Source organism: Pelophylax lessonae (assembly GCF_965119305.1).
Source record: "Pelophylax lessonae genome assembly, chromosome: 8".
In the NCBI taxonomy this organism is placed as follows: domain Eukaryota; kingdom Metazoa; phylum Chordata; class Amphibia; order Anura; family Ranidae; genus Pelophylax; species Pelophylax lessonae.
In genome coordinates, this window is record NC_138775.1 from 44,123,614 (window position 1) to 44,144,835 (window position 21,222).

A 21,222-nucleotide genomic window follows, 5' to 3' on the forward strand; every position below is an offset into this window, starting at 1 on the left:
GCGATACCTCACATGTGTGATTTGAACACCGTTTACATTTGTAGGCAAAACTTACGTATGCGTTTCCTTTGGTGCCCCAGCACACGGGGACGGGGGCGCTTTATTTATTTTTTTCCCACTGTTTCTTTTAAAAAAAGAAAAATCTGATCACTTTTATTGCTGTCACAAGGAATGTAAACATCCCTTGTGACAGTATTAGGCAGTGACTCTTTATGGAGGCATCTGGGGTCTAAAAGACCCCAAATCCTTCCTTTGCACTTAAAAGTATTCAAAACGCCAAAATCGTAATTTTTGAATACTGTCACTTTTTTAAAAATCTGTGCCATTCGCAGCCGAGTAAACCAGAAATTATGTCAATTCTTGGCAGTGTTAGTCATGTCGCTTAAAAAAATTAATTAGTTATAGTTACTAGTTACTTCTCCCAAAAAGTAACTGAGTTACATCAGTAAAAAAGTAACTAATTACCATGGAAAGTAACTATTGCTTTACTTTAAAAAAAATAATCAAATATGTCAAATAACTTGTATGAGTGGTATTGGCTTGCTGCGTGGTACACTGGTATAGGGTGGGTGGGTAGGTGTATATAGGGGTCAGTGGGTGTATAGGGTGAGTAGGTAGGTGTATAGAAGGGTCAATGGGTGTATAGGGTGGATAGGTAGGTGTATATAGGGGGTCAGTCGGTGTATAGGGTGGGTAGGTAGGTGTATATAGAGGTCAGTGGGTGTAAAGTGTGGGTAGGTAGGTATATATAGGGGTCAGTGGGTGTATAGGGTGGGTAGGTAGGTATATAAGGTGGGTAGGTAGCTGTATATGGGGGGGGGGGGGGTTGGTGGATGTACAGGTAAAGTGCAGGGCTCTCACGGTTCCCCTCGGCCGGTCCGCTCTCCTCCATGTCATACATGCCAGTACCGCAGACAGCGCCGGCAGGGTCATAGAGGAGTGAGGAGGAATTACACTACTGCCATCTAGAGGCGGTAGATGTAATTGCGGTAACGCCGCTTAAGTAATGGGAACGGCGTTAACGTGGGGGGAAAAGTAATCAATTAGATTACTAGTTACCCGCAAAAGTACCGGCGTTAAGTAACGCTGTTCACTTTAACGCTGTTATTCCCATCACTGCTTCTGGGTTACTTCATCAAAGACCTGATTGAAGCCGAATCCGGCTTCGCTCAGGATTCTGACCAGCTGGCGGACATGCCATCTGGTTGCTCGGGTCTTCCGGTGGGACTGGAGACCAGGGCAGAGCGGCGGAAGGCAGCGGGAGGGGGGGGACATCCCCTCCTGCTCCCTGTGATAACGGCCGAGTGGCTGCTGAGCCGCATCGGTTGTTATCATTAGAAAGCCAACCGCCAGCTTAAAGTTAAAGCTAAACTCCATGCACAAAAACTTTCATTTACATATACTTCTCAATGGCCAATGTGGTCAAAATCTACTTTGCCTGCACCAAATATCTCTATAAACCCACATATTACCTTGCAAAGTAGCCGTGACATCACCCCTGTGCTGTATAAAGCCTGAGCACAGAGCAGAGCTGTGGGAGGGACCCAGAAAGACCAACCCAATTCAGGCTGCCTGCAGAAAACTACATTAGGGGGGCAGAGAAAAGACGAGTCATCCTATACAAGGAAAGAGTACAGCAGCGACCGATCTTTATTACAGAAAACAAAGTTTGATATGCTACAGTTATGAATGAACAGAATGAGGTTTATTTACTAAAAATGGAGAGTGCAAAATCTAGTGCATCTCTGCATTGAAACTTCCAGGTTTTTTTTCTAGTCTGAAGTTGATTGGCTACCATACACAGCTGTACAAGATTTTGCACTCTCCAGTATTAGTAAATCAACCCCAATGAGTGATCAAGTAAACTGTCAGTGCTCCTTACTAGTATGGTGAAGACTCAGTACCTGCATCCTATTTCTAATAAACTTTTTGAGGCTAGAACTGGCCAAAAAGGGGAAAAAGTTGGAGGGGGGGGGGCAAGCAGGATTTTCTTGGTACCATCAACAGGCGTAAACAGTCATATAAAAACAAAGGTCTTTATTACATTTGATATTAAAAGAAAAACACTTAGTGATACATTGCAGACACATAAAAAATTTAGCCTATTCAAGAGGCACAACTGTAGCAATGATATTTTACCCATGTTGTGGAATTCAACACATCATCGGGTTAGAAGCTACAGTTGGGCCACACTCAACATGTTTTGCGACTGAAACCGCTTCTTCAGGAGTTTAAGAATGTAAGGGGGGACTGTAGTCCTGGAAAAACAAAATATATATAAACATATATTGTGCAAAATAGTAGATAGATACGCTTTCTTATTGACTTTATTTGGCAAATATGGAGGACTAGAGGTGCTCACCCTGGACATCAAAACCACGACAGATGTAAATTCCAAAAATGGAAGGCCGCCAAAAACTTTTCCCCTTGGGAGTGAGTGCACGCGTAGAGAAGAGAAGCGTGTATTATATTTATTATATACTTACTACAGGTTAGTATTGGTAGTGGATAATTGTAAAATCTCTTCAATAATATATGACTACTGTTAGTGTGGTCCAAATGCAAGATAGAAACCTAGGCTGGATGGATATTATTCAGGGAATAAAATCTCTTTAAGATCTATAGGACTTAATAAAGATACCATTAAGGGCATATTATTTATAGGATGGATAATATAAATGGACCTAAACATACCAGAATAACACACAGTGAGGAAAAAATGAAGCTGATGGGCTTCTGATGATCAGTTTGGGAGGTCATGTTGTTTCTTGGGGTTAAATTGACACAAATCTATCTATAGGACCGATTTGCTAGATATTTCATATGAACTGTTCAGGATCGTTTAAACAGAGACACCCTATAAAGGATAATCAATGGTCAGCTATAGATAGGATAGATTAATTAAATGAGATTATATATATATATATGGTATCTCACAAAAGTGAGTACACCCCTCACATTTTTGTAAATATTTTATTATAAGTGAAAAATCCAAATTGGGCCCAAAGTGTCAATATTTTGCGTGGCCATCATTATTTTCCAGCACTGCCTTAACCCACATGGGCATGGAGTTCACCAGAGATTCACAGGTTGCGGGAACCATGAATGCCAACATGTACTGTGACATACCGAATCAAAGCATGATCCCCTCCATTTGGAGACTGGGCCCCAGGGCAGTATTCCAACATGATAACGACCCCAAACACACCTCCAAGATAACCACTACCTTGCTAAAGAAGCTGAGGGTAAAGGTGATGGACTGGCCAAGCATGTCTCCAGACCTAAACCCTATTGAGCATCTGTGGGACATCCTCAAATGAAAGGTGGAGGAGCGCAAGGTCTCTAACATCCACCGGCTCTGTGATGTCATGGAAGAGTGGAAGAGGACTCCAGTGGCAACCTGTGAATCTCTGGTGAACTCCATGCCCATGTGGGTTAAGGCAGTGCTGGAAAATAATGGTGCCCACGCAAAATATTGACACTTTGGGCCCAATTTGGAGTTTTCACTTAGGGGTGTACTCACTTTTGTTGCCAGCGGTTTAGACATTGATAGCTGTGTGTTGAGTTATTTTGAGGGGACAGCAAATTTACACTGTTATACAAGCTGTACACTCACTACTTTACATTGTAGCAAAGTGTCATTTCTTCAGTGTTGTCAAATGAAAAGATATAATAAAATATTTACAAAAATGTGAGGGGTGTACTCACTTTTGTGAGATACTGTACTTGTAATTTGCATTAAATGAAGCATTAGAATAGTATGTATTTTACCTTGTTTATAAAAGTCAGCCATTGAGCAAGTAAGCTTTAACACTGAGATGCCACATGTATGCGTTAAAGCGGTAGTATACTCAGTACTTCCATATCTGAAAATCCAATCAACGCCAGTAACATGTAATTTTCAATCAAATATCATGTAAACAATCTATTATAAGTTTTCCTTACAATTCTAATTTCTTTTGTCCTGGTCGGTATTTTGTCGGGTTGTGCGCCGCCATCTTTGCTGTGGTTTCAGTCTGCTGAGCAGTGCGGTATTTCCGCCAACAGTATGTCTAGTGTTCGGAAATCCCGCGCATGCGCAGTAGACGCCGAAACCAAGCCTCATTTTGGGTTCATTAACCATTTGGACAGCCAATAGGAGGCTGTCCACTATCGCCCTTCTGCACAATCGCTCACTTCCCTCTGAGTCTCGCGTGAGCACGGGGCTGACGTCCAGCAGAGGAAATGAAGCAGCCCCCGTATAGACCCTGCATTATTCAGGCAGCATCATTAGCTTGCCGGAAAATCAGGGTACACAGAGCATGCGCGGGTGACGTCATTGACCCGAACGCACTAAATAGAAAGAGAACGGCTGAAGTGACAGGCAGGAGAGAAGGTTAGTCCTGTCATATGGACACATATGATTTATATTGTGCAAAGTAGCGAAAATGAGTATACTACCGTTTTAATGAAGAATGATTTTCTGTGTTGCGAGCACACTCACTGCGCATTTCCAGCACAGTATTTAAGATGTCATGGGAAGCTCCTAATTCATTGGCTGTCAAAGCAGGCACATGATCAGAAGCCCCCAATCACAGCAGTCACAAAATTTGAAAGGCCACCACCTGGCATTTAGATTCTCCTAAAGTGCTGAGGGGTGTCAATGCCAAGGGGTTAATATTCTGACACTTTTAATGAAAATTTGCTGCTTCCAGCCAGACGTTTCTAACAAATGTATGTTTTATCACCTAAATGTGTGCATTCCACAGTGCATTAAAAAGTACATATATAATATGTGGCATCTTATGATTGTCTACAGGCGAGAGGGGATTTCCCTTCACTGTAGAGAGATTTCTTCTTATTTCATGTGTCTACATGACAGAATGTAAATAGAAAACTTCCCAATGGAACATAGATGGCCCAAAACAAACAAAAAAAGTAACATTTTAATTATTCCCTAATCTATCAAAATGGAGAAATATACACTATAATTCCAAAAGTATTGGGACGCCTGCCTTTACACACACATGAACTTTAATGACATCCCAGTCTTAGTCCGTAGGGTTCAATATTGAGTTGGCCCAACCTTTGCAGCTATAACAGCTTCAATTCTTCTGGGAAGGCTGTCCACAAGGTTTAGGAGTGTGTCTATGGGAATGTTTGGCCATTCTTTCAGAAGCACATTTGTGAGTTCAGGCACTGCTGTTAGATGAGAAGGCCCGGCTCACAGTCTCCACTCTCATTTTTATCCAAAGGTATTCTATTGGGTTGAGGTCAGGACTCTGTGCAGGTCAGTCAAGATCCTCCACCCAAAACTTGCTCATCCATGTTTTTATGAACCTTGCTTTGTGCAGATGGCTCTGAGGAAGAGGGTTCTCCCTTGACACGTGTTAGCCCTATCTATATGGACATCTTCAAGTTTGCTTGCCCTAATCAAGGAGTATGGTCCTGCGGTCTCTGGATTGTCAAAGGAATCCTTTGGTTTTATGCTTTTATATAGCATACTCTTGTGAGTATAATGTATTAAGTGGTTTTAACAATTTTCCAATAAATGTTTTATGGTTTTGCACTAGGTCAGTGGACCTTTCTCTTGTCTTTTATAGTAATCACGATGCATCGCAGAATCAAATCAAATCGTTGACATAATAGTAATCAAATTGAATCGTGAGACCAGTGAAGATGCATAGCCCTAGTAATTATCCATAATGTATATTTGAAAAAAAAATTTCCCCATGGTTTTGGGGTCCTACTCAAGCAGCTTCCAGAATGGACACTGAATTCAAGAGATCACTGGCTCAGCATCACTGCCACTCAGAGAACGCCTTGTATTTTTTTAAATCAATTCAATCAATTCTCTGATTCAATGGGGTGGAGAGGTAGGGCAAATTATGTCACGATCTATCCTCATCCAATCAGATACTGGGCATTTTATTTATTAAAAAAATAAAATAAATACAAGGTGTTTTTTTGAATGGTGGCAATGCCCAATCGATCCCGTTTTCAGTATGCAGAGAGGAAGCCGCTCGAGCAGGACCCGGAAGATCATGGCTATTACTGTATGTAGTGTGGGCTATTCCAGTGGTTTCTAGCCTCTCCAACAACCCACCAAGGACAAGGCCATCTTACTGAATGGGCACGCTGGGCCGTTGGCCGGGAGCCCCACTTGCCCATCGGGGGCCACATCTGCTCAGCCACCCAGGCCCAGCCAAACATTGGTCCCGATTCCCATGTGCATTCCACCACCGAACTTAGCAGATGGCAAGCGCCTGTCGGCCCTGCGCTGCTGTCAGGCCACTTGGGCCGTGGAGGGGGAGCCCTCAACTGCAGGAATGCCAGTCCGCCTCCATGGGTACAGGCACACACAGGACAGTCGAGTCTGACTCCCATCCGTGTGTGTGTTCACCAGACCCAGCCGCCAAACTTGGAAGCTGTCACTGCTGTACCAATAGATATCGCCTTATCGATAATTTGCATTTTTATTCTCGTGGGTGATTGTGTAGGCAGTGCCCCAGTGCACTGCATTGCCTGGGGCCCTATAATGCTCTTAAGATAGCACTGCCACCAGATATAGGATATGGAAAATGACACTGTGCCAAGCTGGACCAAGGTAAGTTTGCAATAAAGATAATTTCTACAGTTCTGCTTTAATGTGTGTAGTTGCAATGTATTACATAACATGAAGATAAAGAGAATGAGCTTTTGAAATTAAAATACTGTAGTAGTAATGTTAACTGATGCAAATACACTGGAATGAAAGAGGGCTTAAGACGAGAGTTGTATGCTTATTTTATTTTGCATTAGCTTATCACATCATGTATCATAAGTTGGGTTTTTTTTTTTCTCTTCAAAACTCCAATGGGAACACAGTATGGCAGCATCAGTTGTGCTAATTTGCTGTTCCCTCAGCAGGAGTTGGTAGCACTGCCTGTAAAAAAATAAAAAAACATATAGGTTAGAAAATGAAATGAGGCTTGTACTGGGAGAAATATGGAGGGTGCCATTTCTAACTTCTTTGGCCTCGTTCACACGACGCATATGAAAATGTGTCCAGTGTGATGGTCTTGTTTACCCCTACAAGGGTGCATAGGTGTTCGGTGCATCTGCGTGCAAGCAGTCCCATTGCTGTCAATCAGGGCACAGCGGCTGCACAGACACAGCTGCTGCTCTCAATGTGACATCTGTAAAAGTGTGGGCGCACGGCCCTGAATGCACCCAGGGTAACTTCAGGGCCCTGCACCAATGTCACACTGGTCGAAACCAATGTATCTGTGCAGCCACTGTGTCTCAATTGACAGCAATAAGACTGCATCTGTGCATCCTCATGTGGGTAAACAAAGTATTTTGATGACTTTTGAGTCGACCAAAAACAAATATGCAGACCATAAGTTGTGACTTCACTGGCAATTATGACATCATTTAACATTTTGGAGAGTCCCTGCAAAGAGAGACACCACACCCAAATAATGTAAACCCTATGGGTTAGAAATCTCTATATGGTGTTCCACAGCATTGCCCCGCCAGGGTCTAGAAAATGATTTTGACCCAGAATTCTCAACCAGACGGGCTGAGGGGCTCCAGGGACCTTGTGACATGAAGAGGAAACTGGCTTTTTACTTTCCTCATGGTTTTCTAAAGTCCATTTTGGGACCTGGAGATTTCTAAGTGATCTGGTTGGGATGAAATCTCTAATCCTGGGTCCAGCTTTTCAGAACAGCCAGCATACTAATTGGTCAGGTATGTGCTGGGCTTTTAGTTGTAACCTGACCATGGTTCTGGGCTCCACCATGGCAGACAGGAGGTCTGGCCCAGGAGTCAGGAGGGCTCCATGTGGGGGCCAGTGCACCAAGTTGGTCAGTGAACAGTCTGTAGGAGACAAGGGCCTGGAGTGTAAGGCCAGAGCGGCAGTGCTGCAAGTACAAGCCAGAAGGGCTGAAGGTTGTTTATGTTGGAGAAGAAATGCTGCAAACCCCTGCCAGGGAAACCTGTTTGCGTTTTCTGAACTTTCTTTTAATAAAAATAGGCAAGAAAAGCCCTTAAAAAGAAGACAAGCGAGTGGTGATATCCTTAAATGCTCTACCTTTGATGCTAGTTCTCACAATTAATTTTTAAATAATAATTGTGCATATTTGATCATATACTTAGAGGAAGTTAGTGTCTTATATCTGTTACATGTACTCTTTTTCTTCATTTTAGGATTTTTGTGTATATACTTCTCTGCGTTTGCATGGGGGGGGGTACCTGCTAGTGGAACTCTGTTGCTGTAATGCTTTGTCGCCTGACTGATGGGGCCCTGTGTTATCTCCCAGGGACATGTTTTTAACAGAAGTGCTTTTATCTATAATTTGCACGTATGCTCTGCATTTACAATAATGAATGGACTCCATGATTTATTCATGTACAGCATACCTCCCAACTTTTTGAGATAGGAATAAGGGAGAGTTATTAACATAAGTTTCTAGGCATAGGACACACCCCCTTAAAGGGGGTGTGTCCTATATATATATATATATACGTCACTTATATATATATATATATATATACGTCACTAGCCTGTCACTTGTTTTGTGAGCCAATAGCAGGCGAGCGCTTGCCCGCCCCAGCTCTTTCCCTGGGAAGTCCGTGCGTGTGACCGGCGGACCCGATGTCCGCCAGTCACTCGCGATCGTTCTCCGTGAAGGGAGAAATGCAGGCGGCTGATGTAAACAAGCCGTCTGTCATTCTCTCCTGTGTAGGAATGGTGATCATACGGTTCTACTATGTAGGACCGTTGATCACTGTTCCTACACCAGTAGCCATGTCCAATCACAGTAAGAAGCACGCCCCTAGGACACACTTAACCCCTCCTTCCCCAATAAAGTTAACCCCTTCCCTGCCAGTGTCATTTTGCAGTAACAGTGCATATATATAGCACTGATTACTGCAGTAATGTCACTGGGTCCCCCAAAAGTGTCAAAAATGTCAGTCAAGGGTCTGATCTGTCCGCCGCAATGTCGCAGTACCGCAAAAAAAAATCGCAGATCGCCGCCATTACGCGTTAAAAAAAAAACACCAAAAATGACAGAAATCTTTCCCTTTGTTAGTAAACGCAATAACTTTTGCGCAAACCAATCAAAATACGCTTTTTGCAATTTTTTTTACCAAACATATGTAGCAGAAAACAAATTGGCCAAAAATGTTAAAAAATTTTGATTTTTACATTTTTTTTGGGGAATTTCATATAAAAAAATTTGAAAAATATTGTTATTTTTGCAAAATTGATGCTCTTTTTTTGTTTATAGCGCAAAAAGTAAAAGTCGCACAGGTGATCAAATACCACCAAAAGAAAGCTCTGTTTGTGGGGAAAAAAGGACGTCAAATTCGTTTAGGTACAGCGTCGCACGACCGCGCAATTGTCCGTTAAAGTCACGCAGTGCTGAATCGCAAAAAAGGCCCTGGTCAGGAAGGGGGTAAAATCTTCCGGGGCTTAAGTGGTTAATGTGGGGCAAAGGTGCAGCTGCCCTGGGCCCAGTCATTGTTGTGGAGCCCAAAGCAGCTGCCTCTTAAGCCCGCACTGATTGCAAATAGTTGATAAGTGGATTTGACTATCACTCAGGAGATGAGGGAAAAATGTAATATTGGGGGGGGGGGGGGCGCTAGTGATTAATTGGGTGTTATATCTGCAGCCTGTGCAGTGATTGGCCAACTCGGTAAGGTGAACATGGGAGCAGGTGTGAGTACAGCAGGAGACAGCGAGCACTTCTAGGAAATCTCCGGGAGAAGACAGCCGGGTGGCTGGTAAAATATTGTCTAGGAGGACTGAAGAGACAGCCTGAGAGGACTGAGGCAACAGTCGGGGATTGTTGTAGAGTCAGTCTGGGTGGACTGTGAAAGAGTAGCTAGGAGGGCCAGTGAAAGGGTGGGCTGGCAGTGCCTGAAGAGGTGGTGATGAGATCAGTAGCCACAGAAAGGCAGCTGGACACTGGGACTTTTCTACACATCAAAGGGTCCTGCGGTCCCTGCCTGTAGGCCTTTACTGGATCTGGCTGAGTGCCTTGTAAGATCCCCAAAACAGTGCTCCAGCTGGGACTGAGTGTTCTGCAAGTTATGTGCTGGAGGAAGATGAGGAGTGTATATACCTGTAAATAGTACAGTTGTCCCTAAAGAACTGTTCTTGAAATCAAGTGGGCATCCCAAAATACCCCTCTCCCCAGCCAAGTTTAATACCCCTAAAAACAAAGCAAAACAAAGTTGCCGAACTATTTCCTGACACTGCGTGCTGTGAAAATTTGGTGTGCCTGGCTGTGCAGGGTGGGGGATCCTTTTTCATCAGTGGCTCCTATGGGGGTAATGCTACAGCAAGAATCTCCATGTCAAAACCAGAAGGTTCACATTTATGGTCATGTTTTTGAAAAAGTTTGATTTTGTTGTTTTCTTTTTGCAAAGTTGCCAAAATTAAAACATACAGTAGGTAGACAATGTATATGTAAAACTACCTGAGGCATCATGGCAGATTCAGATGATGACGAATCCGCTAATCGTCCATATCGCACCTAAAGAAGAGAAGTGGCTTATTATTCAAAACTGAAAGAAGGAAAAGGTTAGCATTGCTGTTAGCAGCCAGAATCTAGTTTTCGCCAACAATAGGAATGTAAAGGGGTTTCTATCTTCAGGCCCAGTCTTGGAAACCTATTGAATTTCAAGTCTTCAGCATATTGACTTTAAAAGCTGGACTGCCTGAGAAAATTCTAAGCGTAGCGGCAGCAGCCTTAGGGCTTGGTGGCTTTGCTGTAAACTTATTGATGCTGGTAGAAGTGACTTTACCCCCAAAGATCATATTTACAACCATAGTGAAGATAATTCCAATGATTAGGCTGTAGATGGAAAAACCCTGCTAAGATAAACTCCAGGCAAAGAGGTAAATACATAGTTATATTTATGAGTAAATTGACCTATATACCAAAATATATTTATTCTGTTTAGCTAGGTGTATGATCCAGATGCATCTGCCAGACACACTACTAGATTGTAGGCCTCACTTTCTCCAGTGCACTTAAGGGTCATACACACTATAAGATATTCTGAAGACTTTTTCCTTCGGATTTACCTTTTCTATGTAGTGCAAGGGCCTGCCAAGTGCATACAAATTGAAAGTGTTTAGGTTTGACCTCATATTATATTGTTTTGGTAAATCTAAAGGAAAAAGTCTTCAGAAAATCTTATAGTGTGTATGGCCCATTAGGATAGGTTTAGACCTGAGTCTAAACCTTGATCAGTTTTCGGATTGCTTTTTCAGAACCTTTTGACAGGCAATGAGGACGTGACACCTCCTCACCACCTGTTTCGACCCCATAATTGCCACACAAACGCATCGCAAATGCTTGCATTGCACACAGTCGCAGAGTATTTTCTGGAGTTCCATATTTGCTTGAAAGGGTCATGTTCAGTGGGCTTGCTGCCTGTCAAGCACAACATGCCCTAATATTTTTGCTGTGGGTATGTAGTCAAGCATCAGGAGTTTAGCATGTGAACTAGTCATCGACCGGTTATCGGCAAAGCCAATATATCGGGGCTGATTTGCACTTTCCCCTATATATCGGAATCGGCCCCTGAGGTTACCGATATTGCCGATATTTCGGGGAAAGTGCTTGTACCGGAGTGATGCCTGCAGCTAGAGGCATCACCCCAGCGTCCATAGCAGACGGTCGGCTGTCTTGTAATGACAACCGATGCGGCTGAGAAGCCGCTCGGCTGTCAGTACAAGGATCGGAAGGGGACGCCGCCCCCTCCCGCCACCTTCCACGGCTCACCCGGGTCTCCCGTCCCACCAGGACACCCGGGCAACCAGCCTGCACGGCCACCTAAGACCTGATCAAAGCCACATTCAGCTCTGATCGGTTCTCCATGTAAAAACCCAGAAGTGAAGTCATGACATCACTTCCGGGTACTGGCGCCAGATTAAAAAAATGACAGCATTCAAAACAGCCAAACTTGGCGTTTTGAATGCTTTTAAGTGCAGAGGAGGGGTTTGGGGTATTTTAGACCTCCAGATCCCCCCACAATAGTACCTGTCAAGTTAAAAAAATAAATAAAAATGTACGAAAATATCGTCTAATATCGGCCAATACCGCTATGCAATGGCCAAAATATCGGTATCGGCAACAAAAAACCATTATCGGTCGATCACTAATGTGAAAACCTCCACTGCCAGTATAACTTAATGAGGGGCAGTTGGGGAAAGTGCTTAAAACATGGCCTAACCACACATTTTTTAATGCCTCCCAACTGCAAGTCTAAATGAGGTCCTAAAGGGTAACTTCACCCAAAAGGCTCTTCCTCCTCCTCTGCTATATTTGGCATATTTTCTTTGAGGGGGGTTTTTGAGGGGGTTTTGCTTTACGCTCCTGCCGGGTCATAGACTGAACGCATTTTTCAATGCAGCATAGCCTGATTAGCTGCGGTCCCTATTCTCTCCTAGTCCCATACAAATTACTGCAGGAAGCTAATACCATTGGAAGTATCTGTATTCAAAAAATGTATTTTTATTAAACACATAACTGGACTGAATGGTGATTTTTTCATACCTGAATGGAGTTCAGCTACTTGATTGGTGTGGGCAACTCCTTCACACACTCTTGCACTTAGTTATCAAAAACAGCCATCATTATCATTTGTAGAAGATCCCAATCGCCCAGAGGGAGTTGATGTTTGAGTACAGTAATTAGACTGCAAATTTGATTAGTTAAATTCGTTTAAATTGTTTAATTTGTTTTCAAGATTCATTTTGTTAATTCAAATTGATTTGAATTTTACAAATTCAATTTGAATTTGGAAATTGTGAATCAATTTGAATTTGAACGCCATTCGAAATCAAATCGAATTCCGTTTGAAATCAAATTTATTCTATTTGAAATTAGAATTTTGGAAGATGGTTATATTCTTTATATTCCATTCTATTCTTTTTTTTGTATACAAACTTTTTTATTATATATTCCATTCTATTCTATTTTTTATTCTATTCTTTTCTATTCTTTTCAATTTATTCTATTTGAAATTTGAATTTCAGAAGATGGTTATTTTTCTTATTGTTTCTATTCTATTATTTTTTTCTATTCTATTCTTTTCTATTCTATTCTTTGTAAATCTATTCTTTTCTATTCTATTATTTTTTTTCAATTAGAATTTATTCTATTTGAAATTGGATTTCAGAAGATGGTTATAATCTTTTTATTTTATTCTATTTTTTATTCTATTCTATTCCTTTATTTTCTATTCTATTTTCGTCTGTTTTTTTTTATTATTATTATATTTTGTTCTGTTTTACGCTATTCTTTTATTTTCTATTCTATCCCTTTATTTTATATATTTTTTTTCTATTCTATTTTTTTCTATTCTTTGATTATGTATTCTGTTCTGTTTTACTATATTCTATTCCATTTTTTATATTCTATTCTATTCTTTTCTATTTATTTATTTTCTATTCTATTTTGTTCTTTTTGGAAATTCAAATTCAATTAAAAAACTCTTCCAAATCGATTCAAAAACTATTTGAATTTCGTCCGAAGTTTTGTTTCGTTATTTCGGATCCATTTAAATTCGTTACTATTGTAATTCGGAATTTTGGATACACCCGAATTTCTGAACAACAAAAATTTTGTCTGAATTTTAATTCGGAATTAAACAAAATCGCACATGTCTAATGGCTGGCTTAGGACAAAAGCACCCACTATAAATTGACATTAGGTTTATGGTAAAACTGATTGGTAGAACAATAAATCTGATTTGATTTCTGGAAGAATAACAGTAGCCTGCTTTTTTTTGTTGGGCTAAATACATGCATGTATTTGTAGCTATATAAATCACAAAGCTTTTTGTGAACTGCCTTATGCAATTAAATGTTGCTCCTTGAAATGTCAGTTGGGGTACAGGCTTCATTTAGTAAAGATCTCTATAAAAATGTAGTACACTACTAAACGTGTTATACTACACTAAACATAATACACTAAACCTTTCATCCAGCCTCAAAATGATTGCATTTCCATTTTGTAAAACCGAGCCCAAAGGAAAAGTAATAATTAAAAAAAAAGTACTTGTAGATTGAACCAATCATTTTTCATATACATTCTTCCTGGTCCATAGAACTGGGGGCATTTCCTTTGCTGTAATACTTTGTGTCTAAAGTTTTCCCTTTTGTGTTGGTGATTAAAGAATTCTGGGACCCTTTAATGGTTTTGCTATGTGGCCCCATCACACATTTTGACCTGCAGAGTGACTTAGCCTACAGGTATGCAAACAAATATAGACTTAAAGTGTTACCAAACCCAAGACCCTGCAATGATTATATCTGGTCTCCCACAGTACACAGAACATGGGAATGCAATTATTTTTAGTAAATATAAACTGCTAAATACCTCTTCTCATCAGCAGTATATAGCAGCCTTGTGACTTCTATCAGTGTCCGCCTGATCACCGGTTAAAGCTTGTAGGAGGAGTTTTCATTCTGGTCTGACTGTCCTATGAGACTGCATGACCCCTGAACCTCTGTCTGGACACCGCTGATTGGCCCTGTGCTGATCACATGCACTCTCTCCAAAAAAAAAAAAAAACGCTCTCTGGCAATACACACCTAACTGAGCATGTTTAGAGTGCATCCAAGGCTCTGTTCTTACAGCAGATGGGGGACAGTAAAAGAAAGGGAGGATCAGAAAAGACAGGATCAAACAGCCTTTTTACCCAATGCAGAGGATTAACACCTTAGGTTCCACAGTGAGTATAACAAGCATGCTTTACTGCATATACAGACTGATTTTACAGTTGTGGGTTTAGTAACAAATTTAAACTGTAACATACCCTTAAATTTTGGTCAAAATCTTCATCTTCCTCAAGGCTGCATCTTCCAGCAGAACAGGGTCCGTTTCCAGCTTGTTTCTTTCCTACTATGGCCAAGAAATCAGAAGCTTCTGACTTTTTCAAAAATGCTATCATGATGAAGGATAATACTTAGATTATTTATAATTGTGGAAATTGTGTCATACACCACCTCTGTTATAACCTCATATTCTATATATCCTCATCTTCTATATAACATCATATTCGGCACACACTATTAAGACACAGATGAAAAAAACCCCGACAGGGCTGTTAACTTTTCTACTCTATCCAAAACATAAAAAAGTTTTGATATACTTTAAATAGGTGGTAACCCCTAAAAGAAAAAGAGAGAGATCCTGTCCTTCTATAGCAGGTTAAATAGAACAGTGCTTGTGCTGTCTAATTTGTACCTCTCTATGCTTCCCTCTCTATGCTGTAAAAAAACCTGGTTGATCCTGCCTGTTCCTGTGTATCCCTCAGTGTGCTGACCATGATAACCATGGCTGCTGATCCATGATTACCATGGTCAGGTTATGTGCCTCCATCATTCCACCGCTCTCCTCTCTCCTCCTCTCCTCCACCCTCTCTGCCTTTCAGCTCCTGTATGTGTGAGACGTCTCCTCTGCCCCCTCCCCTCCTGCCGCTGGCAGTAAGTTAAATAAATATTACTGCCAGTCCTTATGTTTTACTAAGCATTCCTACACTGTGTAAATGTTTTTTAAAAACCATCCCTCTAAATACATTATTCCAGATTACCTTATTTCAGATTGTTTCTGGCCAGTCATGTGACCTCCGACCACTCTCCTCCCCCTATCTAAGGGCTACATTAGGGAGGGGCTAAGCAGAGAGCACAGTGGTCATGTGACCTTCCAACTGCCCTCAGAGGTGGAGCTCGGCCCCTCCCGCTGTTGCCCTTAGATTGGGGGAGGAAAACGACTGGAGGTCACCTGACTGACCAGAAACAATCTGAAATAAGGTATATACAGGGATAATTTTATCAAAACACATACACAGTGTAGATTCCAAAAAAAAACAATAAGCTATTGCGCTGACTGGAACCCAACAGTCATTGAATGGGTAACGTAAGAGGGCCAAGAGAGTGGTAGGGAAAACCAGGTAAAATGGATGCAGCTCCTCTCAAATTAGGTGTTTAAATCCTAATGCAAACACAAGAGGGCGCCTCCTTCTAGGTGTAGCGATTTATTAAAAAGCATAAAAAACTATAAAAATGCACTCACTGGATAAAAGTAGATCAAGACTTGTCATAGACCCATATAGACCTCCATAGGCTTTACTGTGAGGCTACAGAGCTCAACAGGCATGTGGCTGATTGAAATAGAGTTATTGATGGAAGTGCAGCTGTCAGGCTTCAGGCTGGGACATAAGCATCAGCAGCTTCCAGAATTGGCAAGATGGCTGCGGCTCCAAACAGCACCTCTCTCGGTTGGGTGATGGCAGGAAGTGGAGGGGATGTGGCTACATGTTTTAGGGCAAAGAGGGGGGCCCCTTTATCAAACCATAGGAAAACTCATCACCCAGCTGAGAGAGGTACTGTTTGGAGCTGCAGCCATCTTGCCATTTCTGGAAGATGCTGATGCTTATGCCCCAGCCTGAAGCCTGACAACTGCACTTCCATCAACAACTCTGTTTCAACCAGCCACATGTCTGTTGAGCTCTGTAGTCTCATGGTGATCCTTTGGAGGTCTATATGGGTCTATGACAAGCCTTGATCTACTTTTATCTTGTGAGTGCATTTTTCTTGTACAAAGTGTAGGATTGCTTAGCAGAAAAAAGGGGCTGGCAGTACTATTTATTTGAGTTTACAACCACTAAGCCTTAATATGTTTCTAGGTTATGATGAATAAATAAGTGTGACAGTTATGCTTGGTCAAAAAGTTTGCCACCTTTTCAAGCATAAAGAACTGAACCTCTTATACCTTTCCTACTAATAACATTTGCAGCAACAGCCATGTTTTCCAGGCAGGTGCCAACCGTTAAAAGCCCCCCCCCCCCCCCGGACCTGTATAATCCAATCATCTATCCAGTTGTCTCTATCCATCTGTTCAACTGATAATCTATGTCACATTAAAGTATATACAGTCATATACTTCTTTGAGCTCTTTTTTTTTGGGGGTGTCTACATCCAGCTAGGGAGATTTGTCCCAGGGATTGAGGGGATCAAGTTGAAATTTCTCCAAAGTGAGGGGACATCCCCCTTAGTCAGCTGTCACCTAACAGATGTCCTCATTGAAAGCTCTCTATTCAATGGTTACCATAAGAAGCTAAAAGGCAAATCTCCCCAACAGGGACACAGAGAGCAATAAAAAAAGAGTTTCTAACTTCTAACCATTTCCTAACCTTATCCAATTTCATTAATGTGCATTAATGTAATTATCTAAATATGTAATTAGCAATAATGAAGCACATAAAATCGTACCTGAGTGTGCGATATAGAAACAAATGCCGTAGCAGACACTGAGCACCAGCAAAAGCCTCATATTCTCATGTGTCTTCGCTTCCCCTGAAAGTTTTTATATATCTGACCCTGTCTGGGCACTATATATACACAACACGCTGCAGTTGGATCAGGCGATCACCCGGGGATTACACTGTATTATGCTATCAGTATATCTGATCTTACAGAGGAACCTCTGTTACAGGCTCAGGGATTGCTTTCACGGCTAAAACTGATTCTTTTTCATTCAAATTTCTAATTAAAGGATTATTGAGGACAATATTTTTCCACCAAATACCAGAATAATTAATACAGTTCCAACCATTTTTTAGATTATTGCCATAAGTATATGTAGCGCACCCTAAGTAAGAGCCACATATGGACTGCGAGCCCCCACCCTGCACAGCCAGGCACACCGAATTTCCACACTTGAGACAGGAAACAGTCCAACGTCTTTGTTTTTTTGTGTTTTTTTTAGGGGTAAATATACTTGGATGGGGATGGGATGATTATAGAATGCCCACTTGACTGTAAAAACCTTCTTTAGGCACACTTCAACTATATACACAGTCTATATACACTCCTTTCCGTCCTCTTGCACAAACTTGCTTGCAGATCCACTGTCGTTTCACCCTAAGAAAAGTTTATAGCAAAGGCCCTTTACACGCAGAGACCCTGGGCCCCTATACTTAAGAACGATGGGGTGACACAACTTGCACTTTCACTGCACTTCCTCCCATGGTCACTGGTCCCAGCATTGCCTGGTTGCAGCAGCCCCTTCCACTAGCTCTCCTGGCTACATACTGCAGTCCTCCCAGAGTGCACACTCAGTAGCCCACCCAGCTGACTTCTCCTGGAGACCTCCTGGACATGCTTGCTGGCTCCTGCTGCTCTCACTCTGGCTCCTGTGTCTCTGTACAGAACTCCCCCATGTGTTGTAAGAGGATCCCTCCAGCACCTGGGCCCCAAGCCTGAGGTCACCCCCCAGACTAGGGGTTTGCACTCAAGGGCCACTGACAGCCTCCTTAGCACTCCATCTCCAGGTTTGACCCAACACTACTGCCCCTACTGGCCTGACCCTGAGTATTTAGGAGGGTCTATCGCCTGCCAGCCCATTTGCTGGGGATTGGCTGACGACCTCCTCAGTACTCCAGGCAGCTACTCCTAACCTACCTCCCATTCTTCTGGAAGCTTCTTTAAGGTTCCAACAAGTAGTGGGAGGTGCCAAAGGTGCTGCTTGGTGAGTCATCCAGCCTCCCTGAGTCACTTACCCTGACCCAGATTTAACCCAGCCTGGCTCTTAGCCAGGCAAAATTTACCTAAACTACAACTAACACCAGCACATTTAGTTTGAGGGTGCTACATATATTTTAAAGGATAATGGTACCTGTAAATGTAGGACAGCAGCTTGAAGATCAAGTCATGAATTTTGCTAAATGATTGTAGGATACACATACACAACCACGTTAGCTGATTATGGAGGCAGTACAGGATATCTGAAGATTCTACTCAAAACTCAGTCCCTGGTATTCTGCATGCCACAGGGATATACTGGCTGGACACTTAAACTTTAAGATAGCTCCTTGACAACTAAGGATCTAGTACAGTGGCGGCTGGTGCTCAAAATATTTTGGGGGGCACAAACAGAAAAATGTAATAGGCATTGCTTTGCGGCAAAAAACGCGGTAAAAAATTCAGAGTGACCAGTGTGCCCCCTTCAATGCAGAGTGACCAGTGACCAGTGTGCCCCCTTCAATGCAGAGTGACCAGTGTGCCCCCATCAATGCAGAGTGACCAGTGATCAGTGTGCCCCCATCAATGCAGAGTGACCAGCGTGCCCCCATAAATGCAGAGTGACCAGCGTGCCCCCATAAATGCAGAGTGACCTGCGTGCCCCCATAAATGCAGAGTGACCAGCATGCCCCCATAAATGCAGTGTAACCAGCGTCCCCTCTTCAATGCAGAGTGACCAGCGTGCCCCCTTCAATGCAGAGTGACCAACGTGCCCCCTTCAATGCAGAGTGACCAGCGAGCCCCCTTCAATGCAGAGTGACCAGTGCACTTACCTGATTTCCTGATTTGCAGCGGCGGCTTCTCCTCAGTCCCCCGCGTCTCCCTGCGTCTCCTCGAGTCCTCCTGCCTCGTCCTCCCGCCTCCTCCTCCATGGCTAATGGCATGGGTTCGCCTTTCAGCCAATAAGGAAACGGTTCTCTGACCCACTTCCTGATTAGCCAGGAGGAGCATCCATGTGACAATAGCGAATTTTCATTCGCTATTGTCACACAAATGGGTGGGCTAGGGTGCAGTGCTCTGCGCCCTGGACCCACCCTTTTCTGAAGCCTATTAGAGCCTCTTGCTCTAATCAGGTGCTTCAGAAAAAAAAAACCCCCATTGAACTCCATGCGTCCGGCGCCCCGCATATAGATTAGGGGACCAGACGCATGGATAGGGGGGGGGCGGCGCCCCTGTGCCCCGAGCGAACCAGCCGCCACTGATCTAGTAGTGTCTCAATCTTAGTATTCAACGCAGGACAGCAATAAAAAATTACTGGTGTCAGTGATGGATGGGATAAATCCCATTTCCACTCAGCTTTGATGTAAATGGTGAAATAAACACCCGCAGTACTCTCAAAAACATTAGTGTCAGTGGTGGAGATTGAGGTTGGGGAGACCAGAGTTATGCTTAGTATCACATATGGGCTATACTGGCAAAGGGGAGGGATGCACAGACAAGCTGACAGTGCAGGAGTGGAGAGAATAGTTGGTGACAGAGGTTTGTGAAGATACTGGCAAGGAACCATGAGGATAATGCCATATAGTCTAGTTGAAAAGACACTGGTGGAGTGGTAGAAAGGGGAGGTTGGTGGATCAATATGGTTGTACTCTACCAAGAGGGTAAGGTACAGGGGAGAGGGAAGGCCATGGCTACCACAATGGGGGTATGACAGACAGGAAAGGAGGTGAGATGTGCACAATGGAAAAATGCGTTTAGTTTCAGATTAGTTTAAGTTAATAATTTTGTTTTGTCATATTCGTTATGTTAGAATTATTCATTTTCAGAATTTGTTTCATATATTCGTTATTTTTGACATTTGAATTCTATTCTATTCTATGTGGTTTTATTCTGTTCTTTTCTATTCTTTCTATTCTATCCTGTTTTTTATTTTCTATTCTATTCTGTCTATTCTATTTGTTTATCATCTATTCTTTTCTATTCAGCAGGCTAAGTATCTATCCTTTCATATTCTTTTCTATCCTATTTTATAAAGCAGCGTAAGTAGGAATCATCATTTTATTTCATTTTTATACCTTACTCTATTTATTGCAATTTGTTTTCATTTCTAATTCAAATTCATTTTCAAATGCAAATTATTATAATTTATTTTTGATTTATTGAATCCCATTACTATTGCGATTTGTGAAAAAATTAATTTCACATGTCTCCAGAGGAATACTGGTGAGGGACTATGATGATGCTGTTTGTGGGTCAGGAAAAGGAGTAACCGCTCTGGTCGGGGCAGTACTGCAGAAATAAATACAAGCAGCGCTAAATCCTAATAGTTCAATCATGAATAATCATATAGTAAATAATGTGGCATGAAAGCAACTAAACATGCAGTGAATAAATTATGAGCAAAATATATAATTTAAGTCCTTTTCAATATTAAACAAGAGTGTCGATATAGTGCAAAAAAGTGTATAAGTAACGTTGACTGATGAAATCTACAACCAAGCACCAACATTTAAAATACGCTTCTTACCAGATAGTGTGGACCATAAATTATAATGGTCATAAAAGCATAAAATAACCCGGCATCCAAGATAGGCGGTGGCTGCTTAGCAGCAGCTCCAAATGGATCGGGAATAAAAAAAAAAAGAACAAGCATAGTGAAGCCTGCTAACATTTAAGTCCTTTTATTTAAAATATATAAGAAGTACATT